Below are 11,071 nucleotides of genomic sequence, written 5' to 3' on the forward strand. Positions count from 1 at the left end.
CCTCGGCCTGAGCGCTCTCTTCTCCTCTCGGTAGGCGAGCATGCTAGACATTAACATGTCAAGCACATGGAGGGACTGCCACAAAAGACAAAATGCCAATAGAGGTAGGACACTCATAAAGAAAATAGATAAAGAACGGGAGGGCTGCATCACTCTCCCGCACACTGGCCGAATAGGCGTGACGGACGAAGTCGTCGAAGTTCTCCTCCATTAGAGCTTGGTCGCGTGGGAGCATGATACTGCGCACGAGCTTGCGAGCGACGTCGTCGGACTCAAGGGTCGTATCGTCCTCGGACACGCGACATTGATGCCGCAATTGCCTCCCTCCGAACTCGGGAGGGATGGAGTCGACCCCAGCTGAGGCTGGAGCCTTAGGGAGAGTTGAAGTCCCGGTTGAGGCCGGAGCCTCAGGAAAAGTCGTAGCCTCAGCAGGAGTCGGGTTCACAGAGGAAATCAGAAGCTTAGGGCCGCTCCCCAGCTCGGGACCCGATTCGGATAACTGGGCGACTTCTCCAACCTCCTTAACTTGGCCGATGGGCATGACCACCACTTAGTCTGAAGGGTCCTTTCCTGCCGCCAATGGGTGCGCCTCGGCCTCCACCGCAAGGATCTGATTGGATCCGACCCGAGTAGGGGCGGCGGCCTCAATCGGGGCAAGCTCTTCCCGCTCAATTCCGGGGCCGGAGGCAACTCTAGCCTTCTTTGGCCTCCTTTCAGACTGAGCCCCTTCTGGGGAGGCCCTCCTTTTCCTGTACTCGACCATCAGTGTCTCAACGTTGAAGATCATCCCTGTGATATCTGATGACAGAAGATCTTATTAGAATCCAGCATGGGAAGAAAAAAGGAGCAACTAAGCTACTCTTACCTTCGGGGCGAGCTGGACTCAGGTCAAAATTTACTAAAGCCTCCTCGCTGAGCAGGTCGGAGAGCCGTAGAGTTTCTTCTAGTCCGAGCAAACTGTCTAAAATTTTCTACTCGGACTGCAACAATTGTGGGAGCCTGTTGTTCGCCGAGGCCAACAGAAGCTTCGGGTCGGATTAAACCCCCACAACTACTCGAAGGAAATAAAGAAAACTTATCCTTCCACCCATGGATGGAAGTAGGAATGCCTTCGAAAAGCTTACGACCTCCTCGGGGGGAGAAGAACTACCACCCTTTGTTTGCGGAGTTTCCTTTTAATATAAAGCAACTCCTAAAGACGTTCACTGAGGGGGATAGATCGTGTGCAAGGCAGAGGGTGAGGAAGCCAATTATCATTCTCCACGAGTTCGGGGCAAGCTATGTAGGCACAAGACAGTCAGCCGTCAGAAGCTCTCCCAGAAACCCGTGTAGAGGGAACCTCAGCCCTGCTCGGAGCGTCTCTATGTACACTCCGATCCAACTTTTAGATGGGTTGGTAACTCGAGATGTACCTGCACCGACATCAGGGCCCTCGTAGGCGAACTCATTGCCTTGGTCACAAAATTACAAAGAGGGGAGAAGACAAGAGACTCTTCGAGCGACCGAGCAAGGGATAAAATGCCTACCCAAAAGCTCGCTGAAGAAGATGATCGGGGAGAAGAAGAATGATCGCCGGGGATTGAAAATAGCGCTTGATGCAAAGGCCGACGAGAAGCTCCCAAAATGCCCAAGGAGAGACTTGAACACCACATCAATGGCGGCCGAGAAGAAAGGAGGTAGAGGCAGAAAGGATCAAATAACGATCCTAGGGCCCTCTCCAGGTCTTATATAGCCCACTACAATGGCTCTGATCGGATAGCCCAAGCGATCGGACGAGCTGAGTTCCGCCACATGGCAAGCCCCGAAACGGCCTCAGCAAATCTTTTCGGATCGCAGCACTAAATGCCGATCATTATGGAGGGTGCTCCAGAGATCGGAACATTGATAGCTGGCCTCTCGTATTCCATCGGGCGAGATGCTTCGGAGAATGGAGCATTAATAAATGACCTCTTGTGTTCCATCAGGCGGGGCGCTTCAGGGGACGAGGCATTAATAGTCGCCCCCTTCCCATTCCATCCAGCAACCCCTTGGAAAAGAATGCGCACGTGGAACACTAAGAAGCTCCCACGGCGGATTCTGCTCAGGGTGACCTGGCAGCTTAAGCCACCTAAGCCCGGCTTCGAAAGCCTGACTCAAAGCCCTCAGCTATAAAATGCACCAAGTGTCCCCTGCTTGGCGTGCACATCTTCACAACACTGGGCTACACCGCAGGACGACCAATAATCCGACTGCTTCCTTCGTCCGAGCCAAAGAGCAACTCGATCTCGGAAGTCGGAGGGCAAATGATAGGGGACGAAATATATCGTCCTGCTCACAATAAAAAGGCCACCCAATTTCGGCCCAAAAGACACCAACGCCAGCCAGACGGAACTTTTGTCCGACCCAAAACTAGCTCGACCTCGGACTCCTTCGAAAGCTCCTTCGACCTCGCATATTCGCCGACTCGCCCGACCAAGTTCGGGGCGTCTCCTGTATTCGTCGACTCGCCCGACCAAGTTCGGGGCGTCTCCTATATTTGCCGACTCGCCTGATCAAGTTTGGGGCGTCTCTTGTATTTGCTGACTCGCCCCGACTGAGCTCGGGGCGCTTTCTCCAAAGATACGCCCCGACCCTTGAGCTCGGGGCGCTCCGCTGAGCACATCTCACAGCCCGAGATGCTAGGCTAACCTTAGCACCTGTTAGGTCATCCTCACCAAATGTGTGATATGACCTCTTAACAAGCTCGGCCCTACCAACGGCCACACCCACATGGGCGCCTACGCCCTCCTACGTGGCCATACATAGCGACACCCCCACGCCATATTTTGCTTGCTGGCCCGCAACAGCCAAGGACAACACCGTGCTACTCCGGCCATATCCTGCTACGACTGTCAACACCTTACCGTTCCCAAGAACGGACAGCACCACACGCCACCAGCAAGCTCTAGTTGCACGCCATCACTTCTCATGATTAGGACGGGCAATACCTCTACCACCTGGGCCTCTCCACAGGGACTATAAATAGCCCCGTCACATAAAACCTAGGAAATTTTTGGCTGGACCAACTGAGTTCCATACTAACTTAATCATCGAAGGGTCCTCACCGAAAACACCGGTAAGGTTTTGTGGAGGTACGCCGTCGTGCGGAAAGTGGCTTCCATCCTTTTCCTCAACATTCCGGCAGCTCACTCGACTCCCCCGGCGTGGTCACCCTCGGGCCAGATTTGAACCACAACATATCCCATACGCCATTGACTCATGTTGTATAATATCATGGGCGGGCCCGGTTAGTACTCACTTATAAGTACCAGCCTTTCTTACGCACGTATACCTTTTTTGCAAGCTTTTCTTTGACACTATTAGTTAGTGGATATAATCACTAGAAATCACACAAATTCAATCTTTATAAAAGCCTAAGTGCAAACTTAAATTTGCTATAATGGATTAACCAATTTTTAAATTTTTTGTTTGAATTTTTCTAATTAGTAATAATTAATTATTAATTTAGTGCTAGCTAGACAATAATTGTAATTGAAATCTAATTTGTCAATTCAATGAATTATATATTAGAATGATTTATTACCTTATTAGAATAATTGACTGCTAATTTTGTGCCAACAAAATAATTATTGAGATTCAATCTATATGTCAATTCAATAAATTATATATTAGAATAATTTATTACCTTATTAGAATAATTGATTACTAATTTTATGCTAGCAAGACAATTATTATAATTGAGATCTAATTTATCGATTCAATGAATTAATTATTATGTATTAACCAATTTTTGAATTTTTCATTAGAATGGAATTCGGAAATTACTCCTTGAGGAGTCCAAATGGAGGTATGATAAATATCTTGGAGGTTAAGCAAATTATTATCTTTTCTTAGAATAATTGATTATTAATTTTGCGCTAGCTAAACAATTATTGTAATTAAAATCTAATATGTCACAATTGTAATAAAGGATTTAATAAATTATATATTACTAACAAAAATAAATAGACACTTCTTTAGATTGTTAGCAATATATAATTCATTAAATCCTTTATTACAATTGTGACATATTAAATTTTAATTACAATAATTGTTTAGCTAGCACAAAATTAGTAATCAATTATTCTAAAAAAAAGATAATAATTTGCTTAACCTCCAAGAGGTTTATCATACCTCTATTTGGACTCCTCGAGGAGTAATTTCGAGATCATATTCAAACGAAAAATTTAAAAATTGGTTAATACATAATAATTAATTCATTGAATTGACAAATTAGATCTCGATTAAAATAATTATCTTGCTTGCACAAAATTAGTAATCAATTATTCTAATAAGATAATAAATCATTCTAATATGTAATTAATTGAATTGTCATATTAGATCTCAATCACAATAATTATTTTGCTAGCACAAAATAAGCAATCAATTATTCTAATAAGGTAATAAATCATTTTAATATATAATTCATTAAATTGACATATTAGATCTCAATCATAATAATTATTTTACTAGCACAAAATTAGCAATCAATTATTCTAATAAAGTAATAAATTATTTTAATATATAATTTATTGAATTGACATACTAGATCTCAATTGCAATAATTATTTTGGTAGCACAAAATTAGCAATCAATTATTCTAATAAGGTAATAAATCATTCTAATATATAATTTATTGAATTGACATATTAGATCTCAGTCACAATAATTGTTTAGTTAGCACAAAATTAGTAATCAATTATTCTAAAAAAATCTAATATGTTACAATTGTAATAAAGAATTTAATGAATTATATATTGCTAACAATCCAAGAAAGTGTCTATTTATTTTTGTTAGTTATATATGATTCATTAAATCCTTTATTGCAATTATGACATATTAGATTTTAATTAAAATAATTGTTTAGCTAGCACAAAAGTAGTAATTATTCTTAAAAAAGATAATAATTTGCTTAACCTCCAAAAGGTTTATCTAACTCCATTTGGACTCCTAAAAGAGTAATTTTCAGATCTCATTCAAATGAAAAATTTAGAAATTAGTTAATCCATAATAATTAATTCATTGAATTGACAAATTAGTTCTCAATTACAATCATTTACTTGCTAGCACAAAATTAGTAATCAATTATTCTAATAAAAAATATTCAAGAAACTTATTTTCTTCAAAAGTGTAGATTCAGAATTAATGTAAGGAATAAGAAATATGAAAATAAGGACTTATGTTCGTAAAATTTGTGAAAAATGTCCCTGAGGCCTTCTCGATCAAGTTCTTTGATCATGCGCATTCCTTGATTCTAGTGACCAATTGAATATGGGAGAAGGTCTTGTTCTATCCTGAGAGAGGGGACAACCAGACAACAGAACTGCAGGTAATAAATCATTCTAATATATAATTCATTGAATTGAAATATTAGATCTCAATCACAATAATTATTTTGCTAGCACAAAATTAGCAATCAATTATTCTAATATGATAATAAATCATTCTAATATATAATTTATTGAATTGACATATTAGATCTCAATAATAATAATTGTTTTGCTATCATAAAATTAGCAATCAATTATTCTAATAACGTAATAAATCATTCTAATATATAATTCATTGAATTGACATATTAAATTTCAATCACAATAATTATTTTGCTAGCACAAAATTAGCAATCAATTATTCTAATAAGATAATAAATCATTCTAATATATAATTCATTGAATTGACATATTAGATTTCAATTACTATAATTCTTTAGCTAGCACTAAATTAATAATTAAGTATTGCTGATTTTGTGCTAGCGATACAATTATTGTAATTGAGATCTAATTTATCAATTCAATAAAGTAATTATTATATATTAACCAATTTCTGAATTTTTCATTTGAATGGGATCTGTAAATTACTCCTTGAGGAGTCCTGAGGTATAATAAACCTCTTGGAGGTTAAACACTTTCATAGGAATATATCAATATCAATCTCTCCTCTTTTCCTTTATCCACTGCTCCACGTGAAGTATTTCTGTACATCATAAACATAAACAAACTACTAAGATCACTTCTTCATCCTCACCCACTCCATCGTTCAGTTATCAAACCTGTAACAATGAGGATGTCAGGAGGTGTGATTATCTGCCTTCTAATTGTGATCGTGGATGTAGTTGCTGGTATACTAGGGATCGAAGCTGAGATAGCTCAAAACAAGGTACTTCTTCTTCTTCTTCATTTTTCTATATATTTGATTTATGACTGCAGAAAAACTTAAAGTAACCTTAACAAGAACAACCGAAGAACAAGACATCATAATTCTGTCCCTAAGACAAGAATTGATGATTTTTGCAGTTATGATGCAATTGATCAACAAATGCGTCTTCGATCATAATGTTACTTATGCTTTTGAGTCTTGTTGCAGGGGAAGCACCTGAGGGTGTTCTTCGTTGAGTGCAAAGAGCCAGTCCATAAGGCTTACAAGCTTGGACTCGCAGCAGCTGGGCTTCTGGCATTAGCTCATGCCGTCGCGAATGTACTTGGTGGATGCATGTGTATTCGCTCCAGATCTTTTAACAAGAAAATGGCTGCAGCCACCCTGATTGTGTCGTGGTAATTTTCCTGCCTCCAATATCTACTAGTATGGATTTCTTCGCAAGGGTAGGAAAAAAAAAAAGGACAGAACATGCACCAGAAGAAAACAAAAAATAAATAGACAAACATATAGAAAAAAAGAAAAAAAAGAAAGAAAGAATATCTCTCTTTGCATGGGCAATATATATAAACCTAAACGAACCAAGTAAGTTAACATCGAGTATACTCAATCAATGCGCAATGTACGTACATAACTTCTATATGAGATTTTTCTTAACAAAAAAATTTCAATGAGTAGCCTATTTTATACAATCCAATAAAGTTATCGGCCTTCGGAAGAATTTGGAATAACATCAAAAATATTCTCTACTCTCTTCCTATTGTCTGATTTTTATTGGGGTTCTTATCATCCATCCCTATGCTTTCTAATACATATTAGACATTATAGGGCTTTCCCCTGGATTAACTGCTAATTTACATAGAATCCCCTGTGAATATTGTTGTTCTGGTCTTGAAAGTGCTAGATCATGGAGAATATTGTTGATATCTAGATTTTAAATTGAGATTTCAGCTTTGCTAAATTTCCTCGTCATTGTTACTGACTCTATACTAAAAGCTCAACACTTTGATCAGGATCATCGTTATAGTCGGATCCACAATGTTGGTCATAGGAGCGAGGTCTAACTCCAAGTCAAGAGTTTCTTGTGGCTTTTCCCATCACCGTTTCCTTTCCATTGGCGGGATCTTGTGCTTCGTTCATGGACTATTTTGTAGCTTATTATGTTTCTGCTGACGCAACCAAGCGAGAATCAGAAAAGATATACGAGGACAAAAGATCTCGTTGAAGTCCAACCTTGATCGCCCACTATTCAAGTTCTGAGAGAAACTGCAATGAAATATACTAGGTTTCCAGTGTGTTTTGTTTCAACATTTTCTTTTTTTTATGAAGCAAGAAGATAGGCTAGCTCAAAAAAAAAAAAATCTCACAAATCAATATGAGGTATCATTTGTTCGTCAGATTTTCCAAGTATCCTTTTGGAGCCTTCTGTGTGGATATTTTATGTTATGAGTATTTATTGCATTCTTGGTTTGGACAATTTGCATTCTTATATTTTTTAAGCTCCTTATACATTAAACTTGGAAGAGGGCCAGTCTTGGCATATCATTAAGGTTGCTCTACAGTAACCTGGGTGCTACGTGTTCAATGAAAACAGCCTCTTCATATATATTTCACCTCTCTCTTTCATTCAAAAAAAATATATATTTCACCTTTCTTTAACTCCGTAGTGACAGAAGCCTTTTGCACCAAAATATCCTTTTCTTATTAACTAACTATACTGATGAATGAGATTGAAGTAAGGGGTGATAGAAGAGCCAAGAAGTTGCAACTGAATGTTGGTCAGAAACACCACAATGTAAGCACTGCATATTTTTGGGGGAAACTACTTGTGGATTTCAGAGGTTACAAAATGATGGGGTTTTTTTTTTTGGTGTCATCATTGCAAAGCAGAAGAGCAAAAGGTGAAGCTGAGCAGTGCTTTGCTTCTAGCTTCAAAGCTCGATTACCATTTTACACCCAGTTTTTTGACCGTCGGTATTTAACTTTTAGTCCTGCAAATACTTATATAGGTTTGCAAATACTCGATTAGTTCTTATACATAGTTGTATTATTCCTGCACACACTTATCCATATGCATAGTTATTTGTAGTTATATGTCGAGTCAGGTATAAATGTGTAGGACCAAGAACTAAAAATTAAACAGAATTATGGCACATGAATTAGACATTGGGTCAAGAGGAATTAAATATCTAATGGTGGTTGTTGGGGGAAAAACCCCAAGTCATACCGCCACGGAGGCGCTCGGCCAAAGAGCGCCGACCAGGAGGATGCTCGGCCAAAGAATGCCGACCAGGAAGGCGCTCGACTAAAGGGCGCCGACCGGAGAGAGCGCCAAGAGGCGCCTAATCAAAATAACCAAGTAGAGATGCTCGGATAGGAAGAGCCGACCAGCGGACGCCGACCAGAGAAGCGCTCAACTAGAAAGCGCTGACTAGAGAGAGCGCCAAATAGAGGCGCTCGGCTAGAAGGTGCTCGCCCAAAGGGCGCCGACCAGGAGTACTCGAAGCAACCCCGTCACAGGGCGCCCCTCTGGGCGACCAGCTCGGCTCGGCACCCTTGCCGAGCCGATGCCTTAACTAATACTCCTCCCCGCCAAGCTTTCTCGAAAGGTCCGGCGGCTATACACGCAACTCTACTATAGCCTGCCACTATCTCCAAGCCATCAAGGCATAAGATCTCTGCAGGTATTCGGCACGACCTGCCATTAATGCATGAGACTCCCTCAAGTCTCCGATGCACCCAGTCATTTAATGAGCACGACCCAAGACGATCTCCGGATCACTGAACCATCAGAGCGTATGGCTCTCCCTGACCGCCGGTTCATTCGGTAATAAATGCACTTACCATCCACGGACCCCAGGCCCACCACAGCCGGCGGTTCAACCACTCCAACAGGTCCGATCGACCGTGACAACTCCCTGATTCCGATCCGATTCGGTCCTGTTCTCCACTACGCCATTAATGGGCCAAATCGTGCCCAATTATTACAAAAGAGGACAAACCTCCTGTCACCTCCCAGGTAACAAAAATCCTTCTATAAAAGGAAACCTGGGGGAAAAAGGATGGGGGCCCCCGGACAGAATCCTCCTGGACCGGGTGAAAAGAAGCAAACAGCACAGACACAAGGGAGGATATCACCCTCTTCATCTTCTTCATCTTATCCAAATATTCCTGCTGTCTTCTCCATATACTCTCTTCCTTGCTCTCTCCACATATCTGCCCCCCTCTGACTTAAGCATCGGAGGGCCGGCGCCGGGGAGCCCGGCCACCGGCTTTTTGCAGGACTTACACCCCTCCAGGAGGACGTCACCAGTCGGCGCGCCGCCGACCACCGTCCCTGCAGCGAAGCTCCTCCTTCTCCGGCTTCGCGGTAGCCCCCGGGTCCAATTTCCAGCAACAGTTGGCGCTAGAGGAAGGGCCCGAGTTCGCTGCCATGAAGCTAAGAAGCAAAGGGGCTTCCAACGCCTCTCGACGTCCTCCACCCAGTCCTGAGCATTCCGTCCGGAACTCACCACCTCCGGCCGAGTCAACCCCTCAAGTTCGGCCGGAGCAGTTTGATGCCCTGGTGCAACAAGTGCAAGCCTTGGCTACCGCTGTCCAAAGCTTGCAACCCAGGGGCATCCCAACGGCACCGCCTCCTCCGGCTCCAGCTCAACCGGAGCCTCCTACAAGCGGACTTCCCCTTCGAGGTCAGGACTCCCAAGTCCAGGCCTCCCTCTGGAGAGAGCACCCAGCCAGAGGCTACGGAGGCTGGCCACAGCCTTCAGAAGCTGAGTCGGTTCCAGGGCAGCCTGCGCTCGAACGAACCGCTGCAGCGATCCTCCAGAATGATGGACTCGACAAGAAGGTCGAAAAGCTGGAGCGCCAAATCCAGGCACTCCACGGGAGAAAATCAGGACGTGATAACGACTTCGAGTTCACTACGAAGTCACCCTTCTCCCCGAAGATCGAAGATGAACCGGTCCCACTACGGTTCAAGATGCCCCAGGTGGAGCCTTACAACGGCAAGGTTGATCCCCTTGACCACCTGGAGAGTTACCGGGTCTTAATGGCCCTACAAGGAGCCTCGGAGGCCATGATGTGCAAAGCTTTTCCGGCGACACTCCGAGGGCCAGCCCGGCTTTGGTTCACCGGGCTGAAGCCGAGTACTGTCTCTTCCTTTGAGCAGCTCGGCAGACAATTTGCTGGCAACTTTGCCGCCAGCCAGCCCCAGCGGCGGACATCCGACTCCCTCCTTGACATTAAACAAAAGGAGGGAGAATCCTTCAAGGAGTACTTGGATCGGTTCACCGCCGCAACATGGGAGGTCCGGGAGCTTGACCAGTCCATCGCGATATCCGCACTAAAGACTGGAGCCCGGTCCTACAGATTCCTCTTCTCGATCGAGAAGAATTTTTCTGCGGACCTCACTGAAATGTTCGCTCGGGCGCGGAAGTATGCCAAGGCAGAAGAGGCCGTGGCGGTTAGGCGGGGTGGGACCGAGCAGAACCCCAAGAAGAGACGTCGCGAGGAGCGCGGCCGGCCCAGAAGCCCGTCTCCGCGACGAGCTAAGAATCCGCCCCGCCCGAAGAGTCCACCCCGGTTGAGAGGACCGCCACAGCAGAGGTCACCACTCCGCCCGAGGTTCCCACTGCAGGCCCGTGCGCTCGAAGGGAGGTATGAAAAGTATACTCCCCTCAATGCTCCTCGGGCTGAAATCCTCATGGAGATTGAGAGTCGGGATTGCATCCGGCTCCCACCTCCGAAGCCAGACACCAGAATCCGGCGTGATCTCCGGAAGTATTCCCGTTTCCACCGGGATCACGGCCATGATACCGAGGATTGTTATCAGCTCCGAAATGAGATCGAAGCACTCATTCGCCGAGGGGTGCTCGATCGGTTTGTGCAGAGCCGGCGTGAA

The 11,071-nt window shown here is 43.6% G+C and overlaps 1 pseudogene; it reads left to right on the top strand.

Moving 5' to 3' along the window:
- The first annotated feature begins 5,771 nt into the window (after window positions 1–5,771).
- On the top strand, window positions 5,772–8,338 carry LOC120106267 (protein DESIGUAL 2 pseudogene; annotated as a pseudogene).
- Window positions 8,339–11,071: the final 2,733 nt, after the last annotated feature.

This window comes from Phoenix dactylifera, chromosome 9 (genome assembly GCF_051530095.1).
Source record: "Phoenix dactylifera cultivar Ajwa chromosome 9, Ajwa_hap1_PhDact_Kaust_v1.1, whole genome shotgun sequence".
In the NCBI taxonomy this organism is placed as follows: domain Eukaryota; kingdom Viridiplantae; phylum Streptophyta; class Magnoliopsida; order Arecales; family Arecaceae; genus Phoenix; species Phoenix dactylifera.